This window comes from Balaenoptera borealis, assembly GCF_965194805.1.
Source record: "Balaenoptera borealis genome assembly, chromosome: 8".
NCBI classification, from domain to species: Eukaryota; Metazoa; Chordata; class Mammalia; order Artiodactyla; family Balaenopteridae; genus Balaenoptera; species Balaenoptera borealis.
Window position 1 is genome coordinate 114,165,693 of NC_138865.1, and position 19,385 is coordinate 114,185,077.

Below are 19,385 nucleotides of genomic sequence, written 5' to 3' on the forward strand. Positions count from 1 at the left end.
TTGTGTGCATCTCTGTGGATACAGATATTAATCATTTCTCTTTAAATCCCTCATTTCATCTTTCTCAATGAACCAATAGGGAGCTGCTGTTCACAAGTTATCCATAGCTGGCATCCAAAACGATGAGCCAGAGCCTGAGGGGGGCTCTGGATTTGCTTTGCTTGAGCAGATATGGGAGGATGGTTGCGCTCGGGTCCCGGAAGAACACGTGGGAGACAACCTCATGGGAACTAGTAATGGCGGCGACACTGGTTGAGTGTTTACTGGGTGCAGGCACTGTGCGAAAGGTCCATGTGAATTATCTTCTTTATATTCACAACAACTCCAGGTGGTAAGAAGCACCGCTTTCCTCCTTTTAGAGCTGAGGAAAATAAGGTTTAGAGAGATTAAGTAGCTTGCCCAAGGGCCTACAGCTGAAGCGATGGAGCAAAGACGCAGACCCAGGCATGTGGACCTCCGGTGCCACCAGGATGGAGCCTGAATCCGGCCTGGCTCCCAGAGAGCAGCTTGCGCTTGAGCTCTGGACATCGAGGGCTCTCAGCAGAGGCCGGAGGAGCTGATTTCACTACACTCGTGGTGAGACCAGGGCTCACGCAGTGCTGAACCGTGAGACTCGGGGCCACAAGTCCCAGCAAGTGCCGTGGAGCGGAGCAAAGGCCCCCTCTTCTGTGGGAGACATCCGCTCAGTTATTTCACACATGTTTACAGTGCCAGGAGCTGGGGACGCAGCAGTGAACAAGACAGACACAGCCCCTGGCCTTTTGGAGTGTATGTCTCTTTAAGGAGGCAGACAATGAAGAGATGAGATAATTTCCAGACTGATGAAACCAGTTAATGGAATAGGAAAGATGGGGGTGGGTAGGGGTGGGAGGGAGGCTATTTTAAACGGGGTGCTCAGGGAAGGCTTCTAGGAGGGAGGGTCACATGAACCAAGGCCCAAAGACTGGAAAGAGGCAGCCATGCAAAGGAACAGCACATGCAAAAGCAATGGGATGGGAATGAGCTTGGCCCTGAAAGATCAGTGTGGCCCAGCAGAGGGGCCAAGCAGGAGAGTGGAGGGAGGCGGAGTGAGAGAGGCAGGCTGGGCAGGTCCTGTAGGCCAGGTGAGGCCTTAGGGTTGGATTCAGAGCGCAGTGAAGGCCCCTGGAGGGTTGCAGGCAGGAAGATGATATGCACTGCTTTGCGTTTTCTCATTGTCCTTCTTGGTGCTGGGTGGAGAGTGGTCCAGGCGGAATAAGGATGGAGCTGAGAACACCGTTAGGAGACTTGAGGGGCTGTCCAGGTGAGAAGCAAGGGGACTGGTACCAGGGCAGTGTCAAGGAGATAGTGACCAGTGGTTGGACTCAGGCTAGGTTTTGGAGGAAGAGCTGACAGAAACCCAGCACGACTCTGATATGGTGAGCATCGAGCTGCACTGATAAGCACCTTGAAGATTTGCCACTTGGGAGCCCTAGAAGTAGAGTTCTGGGAACAAGGTAGTGACCCACAGTCGGGACTGCCCTGTCCAGTTGGGCAGTGCACGCCCTGTGCAGCTGTACATGGCAGCCCTGACCACAGCCAGCACTGACAGCTGGGTAGTGCTGGGCACCATCCTCTAGGAGTGTGGGGAAACAGGTGCCAACAAGGAGCTGGAGTGAGGAGACCCTACCCCAGACACTACCAGAAATAACTGGGGGGAAACTTGGGAATGAGTTTGCGGTGCTGCAGATATGCTGGTGGGATCTATAAAACATTTTTGAATTGCTGTTAATGCGATCCTGTGTGTCCCCTCAGGCTGGAGTGGACTGGAAAAAGTCCATTCACTTACCCCACTCCTTGAACTAGTTTGTTTTCATCCTTGAGGTAGCTCCTGAGGTGGATACTCACAAGGTTACTTTCTGGAGAGACATGGACAGCTCAGGGTCTCCTTGGGCTTGCTGGAAATTGTTTTCAGCAAAGATTCATGGCTCTGCTGCCCCAAAGCTGGAAGGGGAACTTTGCAGCAGGCCCTGTCAGGGAGAGGCGAGAACTTGTAGCTGTGGCCCTTGAAAATCAGAATGGGTTGTTTCTGCATCTTCCTGGGCTTAAGGCTCTCAGACCTGCCCTGGCTTCTCTGACTAGTAGGTCTGGAGTGTGGCATCTCAGGGGCACCCACACAGGCCCTGCAGGGAGTAGGGGCAGCTGGTGCAGGAGGCTTCCTTCAGCCCCGCTAGCCTCCAGACCACCCCCACTGCCCTTCCTCTCACCCTCCCTGTGCTGGACTGGATAAGTCTCAGCTCTGAGGCTGAAACCCTGGAGGGCAGGGGACAGGTTTCCCCTGTGCTGAATATTCTCCAGTTGCTGCCCCGTGCCCAGAGCCTGACCTGTATGGATTGCCTCGATGGGCTCCCTTGCCTTCTGGCTTCGGGTTGGGTTTGGCCAATGGCAGGTGCCAGCAGGTGATGAGAGGGTGGGAAGAAAGTGAGGACGGGTGTATCGCCAGCTCCCTCCCTCCCTGCTGGGCCATGGCTGTCGTGGTGGCCTGATGGGGGTCAGCCAGGCCTGGGCTTGAATTCTACCTCTGCCTCTTACTAACCACGTGACTTCTGAAAGTTACCAATCCTCTCTGCATCTCAGTATCCTCATTTAACAGCTGTGAATGGTAACACCACCTTCCCAGAATGGCTGGCAGGAATAAGTGAATCAACGTGAGTGCAAATACCCTAGTGCAATACAGGCTACAATGTAGGTGCTCAGTAAATGCTGGCTCTCTTCCTTTAGTAACTGGGAACCCCATTATCCTGGGTTTCCAACACACTGGGTCCTCGGGAGATCACTGGTCATTTTGTATCTCTCCAGATGGCCTCCTTTAGTTTTCCCTCTTTGGTTTGCATGTCTGTCGGTCCCAGAACCACGCCCGCAGAGCCTCATGACCAACAGTCCTTTAGTCATAGAGTTGCCTCCCTGCCCCTGCCTTGGTCTGCAGCCTGTATGTGAAGTCTGCTTAACCAACATGGCGGGAAGCAGGCTTGTGGAAAGTGCACATGTGCACGTCCAAATGTGATTTGTAACATTTACTGAGTGCTTACTGATCCTCACAGCAACCCCAAGAGACAGGTTCCTTTATTATTACCCAATTTTCAGAGGCAGAAACTGAGGCTTAAGAAGTTACTTGACTAGCCCAGGGTCAGAGTGGGTACATGGTGGGCTAGTGTTGAACTTGGGCAGTCTGGCACTAGGAGCCTGGCCTCTCAGATCCTGGTGACCTGCCTCTGTCGTGGGGAAGCCTCAGCTCTCTCGGCTCCAAGGACCAAGCCGTTTTAGATAATCAAGGTGACTGGAAAGCTACAAGGTTATCTCTCGAAACATCCAATGCTTTAAAATTTTTATCCATTCTCATTAAGCTTTTCACACAGATCCACATAGACACACACACACACACACACACACACACGCACACACACACACAGAGCACACTAGCCTCTGAAAATCTTGGCTAATCACACTCTCCTTGGTGACTCAGTCATCTTGAATAGACTAACTTTACTGCCTGTAAGCTCCAGGCAGCTGTGTTTGTTGTTACTTTTCTAGCTCTTCTTTCCAAGGCAGCAATCACCTTCCCTTCCCAGCCTCCCATCCCTCTCCTGATCTGTTGTTTCTTGCCAGCCGAGGTCCCAGAAATCTGATAGAATTATTTCTAAATAAGAGTAGCTGGGCACTACACTAGTCTGAAAAGCTCTCCTGTGAGTGAAGTACATGAGAGTCAGTGCCTGCACTTGATCACATCAATTTTGGGGGCTCAAAGGCCTTCGGGACTTACAAGGTCTGTGCTCTTACAAAATATCTGCCGTCTACTGCACACTTACTGTGTGCCTGGCATGGTGGGAGGCCTTTTAAGTGGATTATTTCACTGAATCCTCAAAAATAGAAACTTCCAGGGGAGGTTCTCTTTACTGTCTTCCATTTTAAGTGATGAGGTAGCTCAGGCACAGAGAGGTTAGGGAGTTGACCCACTGCCACACAGCCAGTAAGTGGCAAAGTCAGGATTTGGACCTGGCTGGGCCTGTCTGCATCCAAAGTCCACAGCCGTTAACAGGCTTTAAGCTCTCAGCTTCCCAGCAGCGTGAGGATGGGCAAGTTAGGGGAGCTGTGATCCTCATTTCTTAACTTGTAGGATAATGCTGTTTGTTCCCAGAATTACTGTGAAGGTTGAGATGTTGTGTGCTTGATACATAGTAGGCGCTCAATCGGCGCTGGGTTCCTTATGCTCATCATTCCAGCCCATCCTAGATCAGAGGTTCTCAAGCTTTAGCAACTTTAGAGTCACCTGAGAACTTGTTAACACACAATTTGCCACCCCAGAGTTTCTGATTCTGTAGGCCTGGGGTGGGGCCTGAGAATGTGCATTTCTAAAATGTTCCCATGAGGACGGCGCTGTGGGAACCACTGCTCAAGATAGATGAGTTTGCCAAGAACGTGAGGCCAGGTGGCCCAGCCGTGACCATCCCTACATCTTTCTTTTTTTTTTAATTTTAATTTATTTATTTATTTATTTTTGGCTGTGTTGGGTCTTCGTTTCTGTGCGAGGGCTTTCTCTAATTGCGGCAAGTGGGGGCCACTCTTCATCACGGTGCATGGGCCTCTCACTGTCACGGCCTCTCTTGTTGCAGAGCACAAGCTCCAGACGTGCAGGCTCAGTAGTTGTGGCTCACGGGCCCAGTTGCTCCGCAGCATGTGGGATCTTCCCAGACCAGGGCTCGAACCCGTGTCCCCTGCATTGGCAGGCAGATTCTCAACCACTGCGCCACCAGGGAAGCCCCATCCCTACTTCTGACGGCTGTTTTACACGTGCAGGTGTCGGTTATGCATCACTCCGGGAAAGTGTGGTTTGGCTTTTCGCAGCCATTTCCTAGGAGCTGGCTTGAGGCTTTTAGTCTCTCCCTTTCCCTCTCCTTCACCAAAATGGCCAGGTGTCACTGACCTGGGAAAATGTGGTGTTTAAGCAGCAGGTGATGTCTGGACTGTGAAACAAGCTTCATTCGGCCAGTTTTATTAACATGTCCCTGACTTCCAACTGCTTTCCTGGCACAGAATAGGAAATAAAAGGCACATGAAAAAGATAATAAATCATCTTGCAGAAATTACTTTTATAAATTTTCAAACACCGCTCCACCCTCAAAAAAAAAAAAACCTTCTGAAGCATCGCTCAGGCCAGATACACTTTCCTTCACACTTGGAATTTTAGGTTTATTTATATACTGGTATGATTGGTGTTCTCCCCTCCCGCAGCAGGCTGTATGGGTGAGGCGGTCACCTCGTCACCCCTGGGTCCCCAGTGCCAGGCACACAGCATTGGGTGCTCAGTTGTCATTGCTGTGGGGTGGATAAGTGAAGGGCTTGGTGGTACAGTTGTGGGTGCTGGAGTCGGAGGGACCTGGGTTTGAGCTCAAGGCCTGCGCTTCCTGGCTGAAAGGCCTTGGGCAAGTAACTTATCTTTTGTGCCTTCATTTCCCCCTCTGTAAATTGGGGATAATAAAAATAATACCTGTGTTTCATAGGGTTGTCATGAGAATGAAATGACATAAGGTATCCAAAGTGCCTGCCATGTAATAAGTGCTTTATTTTTTCATCATCATCATCATCCTCATCTTCTTCCTGCCAGGCAGGCCAGTGTACTGGTACAGAGTGTGGGCTCTAAAACCAGACTTTCCACCACTTACTAGCTGCGTGGCCTTGAACAGTTCATGTCACCTCTCAGTGCTTCAGTGTCTTCATCTGCAAAGCGGGCATTCGGAGGCACCAAGCTCGCAGAGTTCTTGTCACCAGTTAGGACGTATCCACGTAAGGTACTTCCACATCTGCAGAGCCTGTGGCACGGGCAGCCAGGCCGCATGAGGAGGACACAAGGGAGGAGGCACAGTGCACCCCAGGGGGCTGCCCTTCTCCCCGATGCCCACCCACCCTCGGCCCAGGAGAGAGAAGAGCAGCGGGGCAGGGGAGCGCTCCTGGGTAGAGAAACATCCCCAGGCTTCTGCCGCTGGAAATCCCTCTTCCTGGCAGCCCTTGGAAGCGCAGCTCCGTCCTCAGCTGGTTCCGATTACTGTCACGGGCTCCAGAGCATGCTGTGGTGGCAGCGTTCCCCTCCTCAGAGCCGCCTTTGTCTGCAGACGTCACTCCCTTCCCACTACCTGCCAGGCTGGAGCTGCTCTGGGTGGGGTGCGCCCGGCAGGGACGAGCCCCCGCCCGCCCGCCCGCAGGCCTGCCATCGCCTTTCTTCCTCTGCCAGGGTCGTTATGGGCACCCCCAAACCTGGCCCTCCTCCCTGGCATTGTCAGAGAAGCTTTCAACACCTCGAAACCCACCCCGGGGCGGCCCCCGCCCCCATCCCCTGTAACGTGGAACCCGGACCGTCCCGGTTTCTATGTGTGCAGAGCGTTTGGTAAACAGAATGCTTGAGCCCTGACTTGCTGGAAGGGGCGAATCCCAGCTGACGCCCCAGACACTCAACCTATTTTGGGCCTTGTCTCTCCCCTGCCGAGGTCTGTGGTCACAGTGTTCATCCGGTCCCCTCACCCCCAGCCCAGCACCTACCATGGGGGTTGGAGGCATGGCCGGAGGAGTGGGCCTTTCCTGCTAGAGCCTTGGCCCAGCCAGGTCTCCGGCCCCTGCCCCCCGGGCTGCACCCACGGATGCCTGGTACCCGCTTGGTAAATGCTCTTGTCCCCACTCCCCCGGTGAATGCCGCAATTCAGCACACACAGAGAAGAGCTTCACTTAAGAAAGAAAGTATTCACGGCTGCCATCCAGCTCCAGCAGGCGCCGGGAGACAGCTGCCGGCTCCCGCCCCTCCCGGATGGGAGGGCCACTGACCCTCCACACACACAGGGGTCTCTCCTCCTTTTTTCTTTTTTTTTACGACCCACAGTCTCTTTTGGTTGCTGGACCAAATGCAGTTTAAATCTGTGTTCAGAACACCTCATTAATAAGTAGCAGATGAACAGTCTTCTGGAATTAAGAGAACACCTCCCATTCAACAAAATATGTGTTACAGGCCCGCGTGTACCCGGCGCTGGGCTAGGCTCCTCTGCCAGAACTGGCACAGCCTGAGAACACCGAGCCTGTGATCCCTTCTCCACCCAGGACCCCTTTCGTGTCTCTTCTTAACTCTAGGTTTTGAACACTCCTATAAATAATCATAGCTGCCATGTGTACTGTGAAGTTCAGGTACAGTGTGAAGCTCTATTCTGATCTACATCATGTAGATGAGGAAACCGAGCCTCAGAGAGTCAGAAGTCTTGCCCAGGGTCACCAGGAGCGAGGTCTTGCCCCCAGAACTGATGCAGAGCTCTGTTTCTTTACTGTTGCAATAGAAACCGTCTCTGTGAAACATGCTGCTGGTGTTAGGTGAAAAGAAATGCCTCACCCCCTTCTTGTTAATGAGCTCATAGCTAACCAGAGCTTCCGACCAGCTGAGAGTAACTCTATAATGTTTGTCGAACGGAACTGAGGTGACGGTTTCCGGCCCCACCTCCAGGCTCAGCCCCTTCCCCACACCCACCCCTGTGAATCTGGGAGGCGTCATGCAGGAGAGAGGGTCCTGGACTCTCACAACAAGGGTAGTTGGAGATGAGACGGGTGCTTCTCCTCCCCAGAGCCAAGTGAGGAGGCTCCGGGAGAGTCCTTTGCGAAGGTTGGGGTGCCTCCTACAAGAGAGGGACTGCAGGACCCTCGGCCCACCGTGGAGCGCGGGAGCACCCCGGGGCAGCTGAGAGTAGGGGGCTGCATTCTTTTCAGCTCCCCCTCCCCTCTCTGGGGAAGAAGAGGGAGAGGGTGATTGACACAAAGCCCCTGAAGTTCAGGTCCTACTGAACATGGAAACTGGTGCCTATTTCTGGTGTAGGGATTTCTGAAGGGGGGCATCTGTGGAATCACCAGGCTTAAAGAACGCGGGCGTCTGGGAAGAGGTGGGTTCACCTCCCATTCCCGTTCGCGGTGGCCCTCACAGGATGCCAGCAGCTACCCCAGATGTTACTGTGTCTCCATGTGAAGGGGGCAGAAGCTGGCAGTGGAGCAGGAGCTGTGGCTACCCAGGTGGCCACCGCACCAAGCCGTGGGGGACCCTCAGCCTAGAGAGGGGTCAGGACATGTGCCCCTCATGGCAGGGAGAGGATGCCTGGCTGCCCTTCAGGCGTGGAGGGGCCAGGACACAGCTGAACACATCCCTAGGAGACCCAGATCACCACCTGCATCGGAGGGAACCACACCAGACCAGCTTCTCCCACCAGTGACAGGCGACCCCTGTGTGAGCGGATCTCACTCCCCACCCCGCCTCCCGGAGAGAGTGGGCCCAGTGAGGTCTGCTGGAGTCTGAAAGGCATTAGGGAAGGAGGTTCAAACAGAGAAAATGGCCTTGGTAAAGAGCAGAGCATCCTCTATCCCACCTCCTCCAAGCCCCCAGGGAGAGGGGAGGGGGGGAAGGGAGAACAGAGATGAGTTTTGAATGGAGTTTGAATCAAGTCTTCAAATAAACAGAACCGAGTCTTAAATCTTGAAATGCTACTATGCTAATAATGGAAAGTGACTGCAAAGTTGCAGAATCTGGCCCAGATTTCACTGAGGGACCAGCTGCCCAAAATTGCAAAGGGGAGTCAACACAGCGCAGCTGGGGAGTGGCGTTGGAAAGAATAAAGCATTTCATGTCTGTGCCCCCAGTGGACTCCAATTCTGCAATAAACTAGTCATGACCTCAGTCATCCAACGACCCCAGGTTGGGAGTCACCAGTCGGGCCACCTGAACTTCCCACAGATGCCTGGAAGGCCCAGCACTGCCCAAGGAGCCTCAGCTCACTGGGTGGGAGAGGTGTGGTTGTCGGCAGCCCAGAGTGGGGCGTTTACATGGATGAGACCCACTCGGGGCTGCCAGCCAGGGGAGCCATGGCAGCGGAGGTGATGGAGTGAAGTGGGAGGAGAGAGAAGCAAGCAGGAGGGGAGAGTCTCCTGAGCGTTACTGAGCTCCTCCCTCTCTGCCACTCTGTGCGGGGCTTTCACAGGTCTCCTTCTCACCCACCACCTGACCGCAGAGGACCACACCTGAATCTGGCCCCATCACAGCACATCAGCCCCCAGCCCGTGGGGGGGCTCACACTAGGTCAGTTAGAATTTTGCCTGTTTGTTTCGTTTTGTTTTGTTTTTCTGAAGCCAGGGAGAGGGGGAATCTCTCTGCCTTGGTTGCAGCGCTGTCATATCCTGACACCACAGCTGCCAGTGGCCTGACCTCTGCCACATGGAGAGTCTGAGTAAATGAGGCGTGCAGCCGTGCCCCAAGAGGGGCAGCAGTACAAGGTGGGGAGAGTAGGTTGTGCAGGCAGCAAGCGCCAGCTCGAGTCCCCACGCCAGCCTCCCTGGGGCTGTCCTGGGGCTGCCCGGATTCTGTGGTGCAGCCCCTGGTCCTGTGAGCCGTTCTGGGATTCTTAAAGTCCTTCCCCATTTTGAAGCTGTTCCGGGTGAGTTTCTGTCACTTGCACCTAAAAGGGTTCTGATTTACATATCTTCCCCCCCCCTGCCCCCCCACTGCCCCGCTTCTTTCATTTAGGAGATATTTACTAAGAGCCTGTGGTGGAGGAGATAATACTTCGGTAGTGCTGGGAGGGGCTCTGGGTAGGGCAGACGTGGCCCCTGGGCCTCGGTGCTCAGAGCCTGGGGGCGCAGGCGTCAGGTAATCAACAGGTCGGGCAGACGAGGCTTTGGACCTTGCTCTGTCCCTCGCTGTCCAGGTGATCTCAGACAGGTTGTTCACATTCTCTGAGCCCAGGTCCCTCTTCTGTAAACGGGGCTGCCTGAGGGTTCAGGGAGGTGTGATGTGGAGCTGGCAGCAGCCCTCAGGGAACGGAAGCCTCTAATATCATGGGGATCAGCCTCCTTTAATTACAAAGCGACTGACTGTTACAGAGGAGAGGCCCGAGGTGGGCAGAGGGGCTCTGCAGGCAGTGCGGCCTGAGCCTCAAGCTGCAGAGTGAGTGGGCCGTGTCCAGGCGTTGGGGACAGCACGTGTGTGCTCATGTCCACAGCCTTATACTTCATGACAGGGTGTATAGCACACTGGTCTCTAGAATCAAAGCGTTCTTGACTGTCAGAGCCAGAAGTTCCAACCCCCTCGTTTACAGATGAGGTTATGGGGCTGCAGGGAAGGATGGGAATTCGTCACGGCTGTGTTGCTCGTAAGGGCCAGAGCTGAAACAGGAGCTCAGGACCCGAGCCCGACTCAGCTGGGCCAGTACTCATGGAGCGGTACCAGCCATCAAGCTGCCGGCTTGAACAAGGAGCACGTCCCGGGAGCCAGGAGCCCCGAGGAGAGAGGGTGGACGGGCACCAGCAATCCCAGGCCAGTGCAAGAAGCGGAAGCCAGAACCATCCCGGGCGCGGGCTCCCCCCGGGGAGTAGGTGTTGGACAAGCTCACAAGTTGCCACCATCCTCAGGTTGTCCAGGAGGCCCTGGAAAATAGAACCCTTCATGCCAGCTGTCAGCCCCCAGAGCGGCATGTCCCGTGGAGGTCGGCCACTGAAGGACAGAGTCTGGGTCCTTCCCTAGCTGTGTGACCTCGGGCACCTCCGTGTCTCAGTGTCCACGACTGTAAAGTGGGCATCATGCTGGTAGCCCCCTCGGTGAAGCCCAGTGCCGGACATCCGCGGGGCCCTCAGCCTGTGGGACTTACGAGTTTATTATTAGTGCACTAGGGTCACAGTCACTGGTGGGTAGGCAGCACTTTCATGGCCGTAAGTTGTAGCTCAAACCTAATCTGAATTCTTTGTGTCCTATTCTGGTCCTGGCAGAGCTGAGGAGCCCGAGCTTGGGTTCCACAGGATTACTCTGTCTCTCCCTGTTCTCTGCTCCTGTGCCTTGCCCTGCACCGCAACTGTCTGTCCTCACACGGGATGGAAGATGATCCTTCCGGGGAGATGAGTCCAGGCCTCAGGGCCAGCAGTGCCTTGTCTGGGCTCACCCTGCCTCAGAGGAAGGTCTGGCCAGAAGGTGGGTCACGCTGCCCTGTGCTGACACACAGCAGGCCTGGCGAGGCAAGAGTCCACAAGCCACCCCGTGCCCCCGACTCCAGGAGGCTGCTGGTGCAGCCTGGGGCTGGGAGAACTTTCCAGACCTGCCATTGCTGGGTCACCCTGACTAGGAAGTTGTACCTGCCAGGGCTGTGGCAGACTTCACCCAACCACACCACCACCCAGTCTTCTCCTTCTCGGGAAGAGGCACCCTACTCAGCGCTGCACAAACACTCCCAAACCCAACCCGATGTGTGCCTGGCTATGCCGGCCACAGAGGCCCTGGTGGACAGGACCGGTAACAGACCTGTGGGGAGATGGATGGCGAACAGCTGGTGGTGTGACCCATCCGGGACCAGAGCTCAGAGAATCTGCACTGGGCCACGTGTGAGTAGCCGGTGGGTCAGCAGAGTGAGGGTGGAGGGGAGGAAAAGCAGAGGTGTCCTCAGCGGAGACCAGGGCGATAGAGGCCCAGTCTCCAGGGCTCAGGCCCTAACCCCAGTCACCACTGCCCGGGTGCCAGGAACCTCCCTGCGCCTTGCCATCCATGGAGCAGCTGCTGTGAGGATCCTAAGACAGTGCAGTGTCTCCCCACGCTTTGGGCATTTATGACCATCTCCACTAATCCTACTGATGTTCTGGCTCAGTTTTTCTCTTTAAATCTGTTTTATTCTTATCTGTGATTTTGAGGATTTGCTGTGCTGTCGATTTTCTAAACAGGTTAAAATAGATACAAATGTCCATCCCTGGACCAATGATCCTCTCAGTGGGGTGTGTCCACACATTGGGGAACACGGATGACACATGTTGATTGCTGGTCTTGATGCTCTGCACATGGTGACCTCTGAACACGGGTCAGCTTTTATGCTGTTATGATTATGATTGTTGTGGCCATTGTCACGGCAGCAAGCCTGTAGGAGGGAGGAGGGAGGGAGCTGGGGCTCTCTCGTTACTGCAGCCCTTCGTCACCCCAGGAGGTCCATCCTCTTCCTTTTCCTCCCACTTTGAGAGTTGGCTTTGGGGCACCAGAGAAGGTGGTGAGGCAGGGGAGGGCCTGACTGACGGGGTCAGATGTGCGCCTGTCCACACCCAGACCCTGGAGCTGGCCTGGTACCTGTGTGAAATGATAGCTCTGATTATGTGCGGTCAAGACGGGCCTGGACGGGACATACCCTGGGCTGGCAGCAGGGCCCGCGGCAGCCCCTGGCCACCTCCTGGGGCCTTCTCAGAAGGCATCTAGGGTGTCCAGTACTTAAGACAATGCCCCAGTGCCTCCGGGGTTGGAACCTTTCCATTTCCACTGAAGAATGAGTCCCCTGGGGGCCTTCCACCAACGGAACTGTCCACCAGCACCACGCGGTGGCCTGCGGTCGGCTTGTACGGTGGAGTGTGTCTGTGTGAGGGACACACTGAGATCCCGCGAGCGCTCATTTCACAACTGTGGGTTTACAGGCAGTTACTTTTCCCATCATGCTTTTCTCTGTTTTCTAGGATGAACATAAATTCCCTTTAATCAGAAAAGAAATGTTCTTTTAAACCTTAAAAAAAAAAAAAAAAAGGTAGTATAGATAGGGAGACATTGAAGATACCCGAATGAGCGTAGGGTCAGCCTGGGAGTCCGCGCTGGCGGAGGTGGAGGGGGGCGAGGGAGGGTGGGGAATGGGTGCAGGCAGATGAGGGCAGAGCAGGAAGCCCAGCCGTTCACTTAGGAGACAGGGTGCCCCCAGGGAGGGACAGCTGGGGGGTGGGGGGTAGGCAGCCTTTGGGGAAAACCAGCCACCAAAGGGAATAAGAGAGGCACCAAGGCGGGGAGGGACTGAGGAGTGGGCTCAGGGCCGCTCTGAGGTTGGAAGTTGGGCACCGGGAGGGACGGCCGTTCCGCGGGGCTGGGTGGTTGCCCCCCCATGGCTCTGGGCAGCCTGCGCAGCGGCTGGGAGCCGCTCCGGAGATGCGCGAGAGCTGGGGCGTTGCCAGCCTGCGCCTGCCAGGCCAAGGAGGGGCGCCGGGGGCTGAGGCCCCGAGTGGGACTGGGGTTCAGGTGCTCCGCCCTACAGTAGGACGTAAACTCTGACAGGGAGAAAGAGGAAAGAGGAGAACTCAAGCTTAAGATTTTTGTCCCAAACTGAAATTCCTACTTACTCAACCTTCAAGTATTTTTTAAGTTTTAGAGATCCTGCAGCCTGCAGCAACACAAAGCTGCCTCCCTGCCTGGCCAGCTCATTTGCCTTACTCACAAGCCGCTCACAACCCTTGGGGGTTTCCAGCTCTGGCGCCCTCCGTACCAGCCAACAGTCTGCCTGCTGCCAGAGAAACATGTGTGATCTCATGCTAGTGGGTCCCAGACTTCGGATTTCATGGGCAAAAAGAAAGTTTGGGGACTCTCACAAGGCTGCCAACTTTATTTTTAAATGGCGAGTAAAGAGAATATAAACTATCATCATTGTGTCCCCAAGGAAGAACATTTTAATACCAACAATGCAAGCAGGCCATAATCTCAGAATAAAGGATATTTCTTCCCAAGTAAGAATAATTGCCAGCCTTTTGCTGACACGGGTTTTTAAAGTTTTCTTTTCTTTCTTTTTCTTTTTTTTTTTGTTTGAATGTATTCTTTAGTTAAAATGTGTTGAATATAGAAGATTACAACATAAATTTTATTGCATGTTTTTACCTTATATGTAAATGTGTCTTTGGTAGGAATTTGTCATTTTGGAGTATGTATTCAACAGCCCATTTCAGGACTTGGCGTTTTTCACAGCTGTTTGTGAAAATGGGAGCAGCATTCACATAGGTCTGTTGGTGAAAATGGGAGCCACACTCTAAAATGCTAGTTACTCCGTCTGGAACATTCTGGGAGAACATAGGCCTCATGCCTTTTCTCCTGCCTTCTCCCCACTGCTGGGAAGTAAATCAGGGTGGCAGGCCAGGTTTCGGGCTAGCCAAGGCTGCGGCTCTCCTGCCCAGCAGTGGCAAAAGTGCAAGGCTGAGCGTCAGAGGCCTGGTCCCCTCTTGAGGAGCAGGGGGTGTGCCTCCAAGAGGGGCTCAGGGGCCAGTGAGGCCGCTGTCCTTACAGACCAGCCTGACGTGCAGGTGTGCGGGAAGCCTCCGTCTCGGGCACCCAGAGCAGGGATAGAGCGCCCCGTTGACGACCATGCAGCAAGTTCATGCGCGAGTGCCACCCTCCACTGCAAGCGCCTGTGAGATGGACCAGGCCACCGAGGTCCTGGGATCCCAGGCGGAGTGGTCCCACCCAACTGCGTGGGTGAAAGGCAGTGGGGCAGAGACTCGGGGGCGACGGGAGGGCGGCTGCAGCTGGAGGGAAGCAGGAACCGTCGTCCCGGCAGGTCGAGTGAGGTCAGCAGGCCCGCGCAGCTCCGTCCACAGGGAGGGCTCCAAGCTCTGTGCCCCTGGCTGTAAATAAGACCCCGGAGTCACTACGGGCTCATGGGCATTTCGTGTGCCCCACACGGTGGTTAACCAATTAAATAACTGGGAGGAGGAGGGACAGGGAGTTTCCTGGTATTTGGGGAGGAAACCCCAACGTGGGGGGCTTGTTGACTATTTACATATATGCGTAACAAATATATATATTTATTGCTACTTTGGTGAGAAACTAAAATCTGACAGTAAATATCAATGATTAGAATAAAGTGTTATCTTGCTTAAAGATGAATTATACATTCTTTTTAAAAATGCACTGACAACCTGGCAACACTGCTGTAAATTTTCTTAAGTACTTCAAACCCCACCAGTTCTAGCACTTATGTTTCCATATTTTTGTCATGTAGTTCATTTTAATTTTCTTAGCTATTTCCCTGTTGTTGGACATTAGAATGTTTCCAATTTTTGTTGTTTTGTTTTGTTTTGCTTTTAACCACCGTAGATGTCCCTGCACTGAATACCTTTGTGTGTACAATGTTTTCCCTTCTTTTAAAATTATTTCCTCAGAATAAGTTCCTAAGAGTGGGATTACTTAGTCAAAGGATATCAATATTTTTCTGGCTTTGGAATCCCTAATGCTTTCCAAAAAGATGGTACCAACTTACCCTGCTGCCAACAGTGTATGGGTTTTCCCGTTTCACCACAGCCTTGCTAGCTTTCGGCATTGGTCTTATTTTAAAGTTAATGATGTAATGGATTTTAAATGGCCACTTTTATTTATTAATTAACATTTCTCTGTCCACTCCGTTTCTCTGCTCAGAGCCCCTATACTTTTTCTCCACGTTCTCCTGCCACGGCTTGATTGCTGTCGACCCCTAGACATGAAGCCCAAATGAATGAATGAATGAATGACCGTTTGGGGCTGGACATTCTTCCTTGTTTCTATGGGAACTACCTCAATAGATTTTAAGGGAAGGACAGTGGAAAGATGTTTAAGCTATAAATAGACTTGGTGACACCTCTTATTTGGTCAAGGTGGTCCCAGTAATGAATGTAGACTCTGTGCTTCTGGGCGTATGTTTATGTCTCATTTGAATTCCAGAAGACATCAGAGTTAAAACGTTAGCGCATGATATGTAATTTAAGTCAGAGATGAAAGAGTCCCCATCATAAACAACCCCTTCTTTCTAGGCATCCTGTAACTAGCAAAGCAGAGGTCTCCAAGTAGGGGCTGGACTCCCGGATGGAGCCTGTCTGAAGGAAGCTTGAAGGCCAGCCCCTGTGCTGTGGCCTCACCCTCTCCTCCTGGCCCCTGGAGAGTCGGCCTCAAGAGCAATGAAGGACAGGACAGCCTGCAACTAGCCCCAGACCCCTCCTGGGGCCTCGGCTTTGCAGTCATTTTCGTTGTAGGCCGAAGCCCTGGGCCCTCCACCCCATCCCTCCAGGCCACCTCCTTGTCTCCTCTGTGCCTCGTGTTCCCACAACTAAGTGGGCTGGAGGCTTACCCCTCAGGCCCGATGATCAATGCTGCCTCTCTGGCTCTGACCCCTGGCCAGCCCCCTCTAACAGTGCTTTTGACCCATCCAGTAACCACTGCACCTGACCTAGCCTCAGGTCCCAGGACCCCACCCCAGAGCACCGACTGCTGGCAGCCTCATGCACGGTAAGTGAGGAGATACGTGAGCTCTGAGCTCCCCAGAGTGTGAACGTGCACTACTTCTGGGCCACCTGATTTTAGATGGCATGTAGATTACCTCTCTTTCTTTGGTAGCTAAGTATCTCTCTTAATGCGATTAGCACAATAAATTCGTGGTTTCACTCAAAAACTGTTAGGTTAAAAAATATATTGTAGGGCTTCCCTGGTGGCGCAGTGGTTGAGAATCTGCCTGCCAATGCAGGGGACACGGGTTTGAGCCCTGGTCTGGGAAGATCCCACATGCTGCGGTGTGGCTGGGCCCGTGAGCCACAATTACTGAGCCTGCGCGTCTGGAGCCTGTGCTCCGCAGCAAGAGAGGCCGCGATAGTGAGAGGCCCGTGCACCGCGATGAAGAGTGGCCCCCGCTTGCCACAACTGCAGAAAGCCCTCGCACAGAAACGAAGACCCAACACAGCCAAAAATAAATAAATAAAATTTAAAAAAAAAAAAATATATATATATATATATATTGTAACCCAGCAATTCCACTCCTGGGTATATACCCAAAAGAATTGAAAACAGGTATTCACACAAAAACTTATATGTGAACGTTCATAGCAGCACTATCACAGTAGCCAGAGGGTGGAAACAACCTAGACGTCCACCAACAGATGAATAGATGAGCAAAAGATGGCATATGCATACAATGGAATATTATTCAGCCATAAAAAGGAATGAAATACTGATACATGCTCCAACACGGTGACCCTTGAGAACACTATGCTATGGGAAAGAACCAGGCACAAAAGACCCCATCTTGTATGATTCCATGTGTATGAAATGTCCAGAGTGGCAAATCCATAGAGACAGAAAGTAGATGAGTGGTTGCTTAGATTGAAAAGAGCAGGGAGTGGGGAGTAAGTCAGTACAGGATTTCCTTTTGGAGGGATTGATGAAAATGTTCTGGAACAAGATAACTGTGGTGGTTGCACAGCATCATGGCAGTACTAAATGTCACTAATGATAAATTTTGTGTTATGTTTATTTACCACAATAAAAAATTTATACTATAGATGCTATGTTTTTGTAAAAATCATGAAGGTGACATGTAAGTAAGTGAAGTTAAAAGAATGTTACAGTAAATAAAGCAAACCAAGAGCCAAGAGCTGTATACAGGTCCTCACCCTCCAGGGAGGTCTGCTTTATCACTGAGATCTGCTTGCAGTGGGGAGGACCAGCTTTACCCTCAGTGTCTGTGCAAGGACGGCCGCTCTGCCTGGTGCCAAGTAAAGTGCTGTGTCTGATCTCACTGCAGCCTCACAGTGGCCTTCCAAGGAGGTACACTTATTCTCCCCATTGTACAGAGCTGGCCAACGGCCGAGCCAGGCAGGCATGCCAACCCACCAGGCCCTGTGGCGACCTGCGTCTTCTCACCTGGGGTTCCTTGGAAGCAGCCTACTGGTGACACCCACTACCCTTAGTTTTCGACAACAGGGCAGTTATTTTCCTAAACTCATTTATCAACTATAGAGTTCCTCCCCCTGATGCCTTCCCAGGGGTGAGTGACCCCCAGGACAAGCCCTCCAGCTTTCTGCTTCAGGTTAGGAAGGGCTGCAGGTCACAAGGGTGCACGGAGGATCAGCTAAGTCGTTTTGCTCTCAGGCAGCCTTCTGGTTCCACCTTTGCTCTGAGCAGCGGCTCTTAGACCAGAGGAGGAACCCTGGGAGGTGGTGGGCTCTCTGTAGATGATCTGGAACCGCTGATGCTATTCTAGGCATAATCCATTTAATGAAATTTGGGGCCCGGCTCTGCCTCTCACCAGGCGTGCGACCTCAGACCAGTTGCCTAACCTCTCTGATCCCTAATTTCCTCACCTAGAAAGTGTGTGTAATGGCATTTACTCTGAGGACTGTACTTCTCCTTTGTTGTTCTTATCATTACAGTTTCAGTTAAATAGTTTATTTGTGCAGTTACTTGTTTACTATCTGACCCTCCTCTAGGTGGTCAACTCCACAGAAGCAGAGGCTGTATTGGTTGTGTTCCTTGCAGTATCCCTAGCATCTAATCTAGCATCTCGATAAATATGTGTTGAATAAAAGAATAAATGAATGCCTGAAAGCGCTCAACACGATGCTTGGCACATAGTAAATGCTAATAGACGTTAGCAGTCATTAGTGTTGTAATTATTATTATTATTGTTCCAGGTGATGTAGTAAATGCTTTCATACAGTAGCTCTGATTCTTGAAACAAGGTTGGAATATGCTCCTCTTGCAAAAATGGACATTGAGACTCAGATAAGCTAAATAACTTGCCCAAGTCCCATAGAACTGCTGCCCATGAAGCCCATAACCTGCCACTGCCCTAAATTCCTCATCAGTAGCTGCAAAAACCCTGAGTCGTTTTGTACAAACTGGGAACAGTGTATGGGATGTAACATTATACCTGTTTGAGCACACATGTCAGAAATAAAGCACATTTTGTGGGAGGCAGGCAGTACAGTACTCAGAAGTTACGGTTACTCAGAAGGTGAGCAGCCTTCCCAGGGCGCTACCCGCCAAGTGCAGAAGAACTCCCCAACCGTGGGCCACCAACCTGGGGCTCTCTCTGCCACCCAAGTAGTGGCCAGCTCCCCACTGGACCCGGGGTCTCCTTTGTTCAGTGCTTCGTCATCAGGCCCAGGAGGGCAGGCAGGGAGCACGTCTGGTTTTTCTCACTGTGGTTCCCCCAGAGCCCAGTGCAGAGTTGGTGGAAACAGTGCTCAGCAACTGTTTTGTGAATGAAAAATGAATGCATGCCTGATTGAATGAATGATGGAACAAATGAACAGAAGAATGAACCATGCTGCTGTGGTTACATTATCTCATGTAATGCTCAGGGTGGATGGATGTATAAGGTGGGAGCGAATGAGATCAGGTACAGGTGACCAGGCTGCTTACCCAGGGTCACCCGGTGGAATGGGTGTTCAGACCTGGGTCTCCCTGCTCCGTGTGCCGCCCTGAAGACTAGAGAGGGTTCCCTTTCCCCAGACAAGAGTACCCGTCACAGCTCTGTGATGGAGGCCAGAGGAGAGGCAGGAGCAAGGGACAAGATGTTCTCAAGGTGGTCCTATCCTTGTTCAGCCCTTGCTGTGGATGTAACAGGACGTGGGGGGCTGGAAGAGGGAGAAGGCAGTGTGGGGCTTGGAAGATGCAACCTGGGTCCTCCTTTCTCGGTAGACTGGGCCTGCCGCAGACAGTTACTTCTAGTGATGTCATCACATTGCCTCAGCCTTTACTGGGCAGTGACCTTCTTCAGGGGGATATACATACCTCACCTGACTCATCCCACCTCCTCTTGAGGGAGGTACCCTAACGCCTGTCCCCT

At 52.7% G+C, this 19,385-nt stretch overlaps 1 protein-coding gene across 31 annotated transcripts in view; it reads left to right on the forward strand.

Moving 5' to 3' along the window:
* RALGPS1 (Ral GEF with PH domain and SH3 binding motif 1) overlaps positions 1-19,385 on the forward strand; it is a 285,958-nt gene that overhangs the window by 195,611 nt on the left and 70,962 nt on the right. The gene's annotated exons all lie outside the window — the stretch shown is intronic.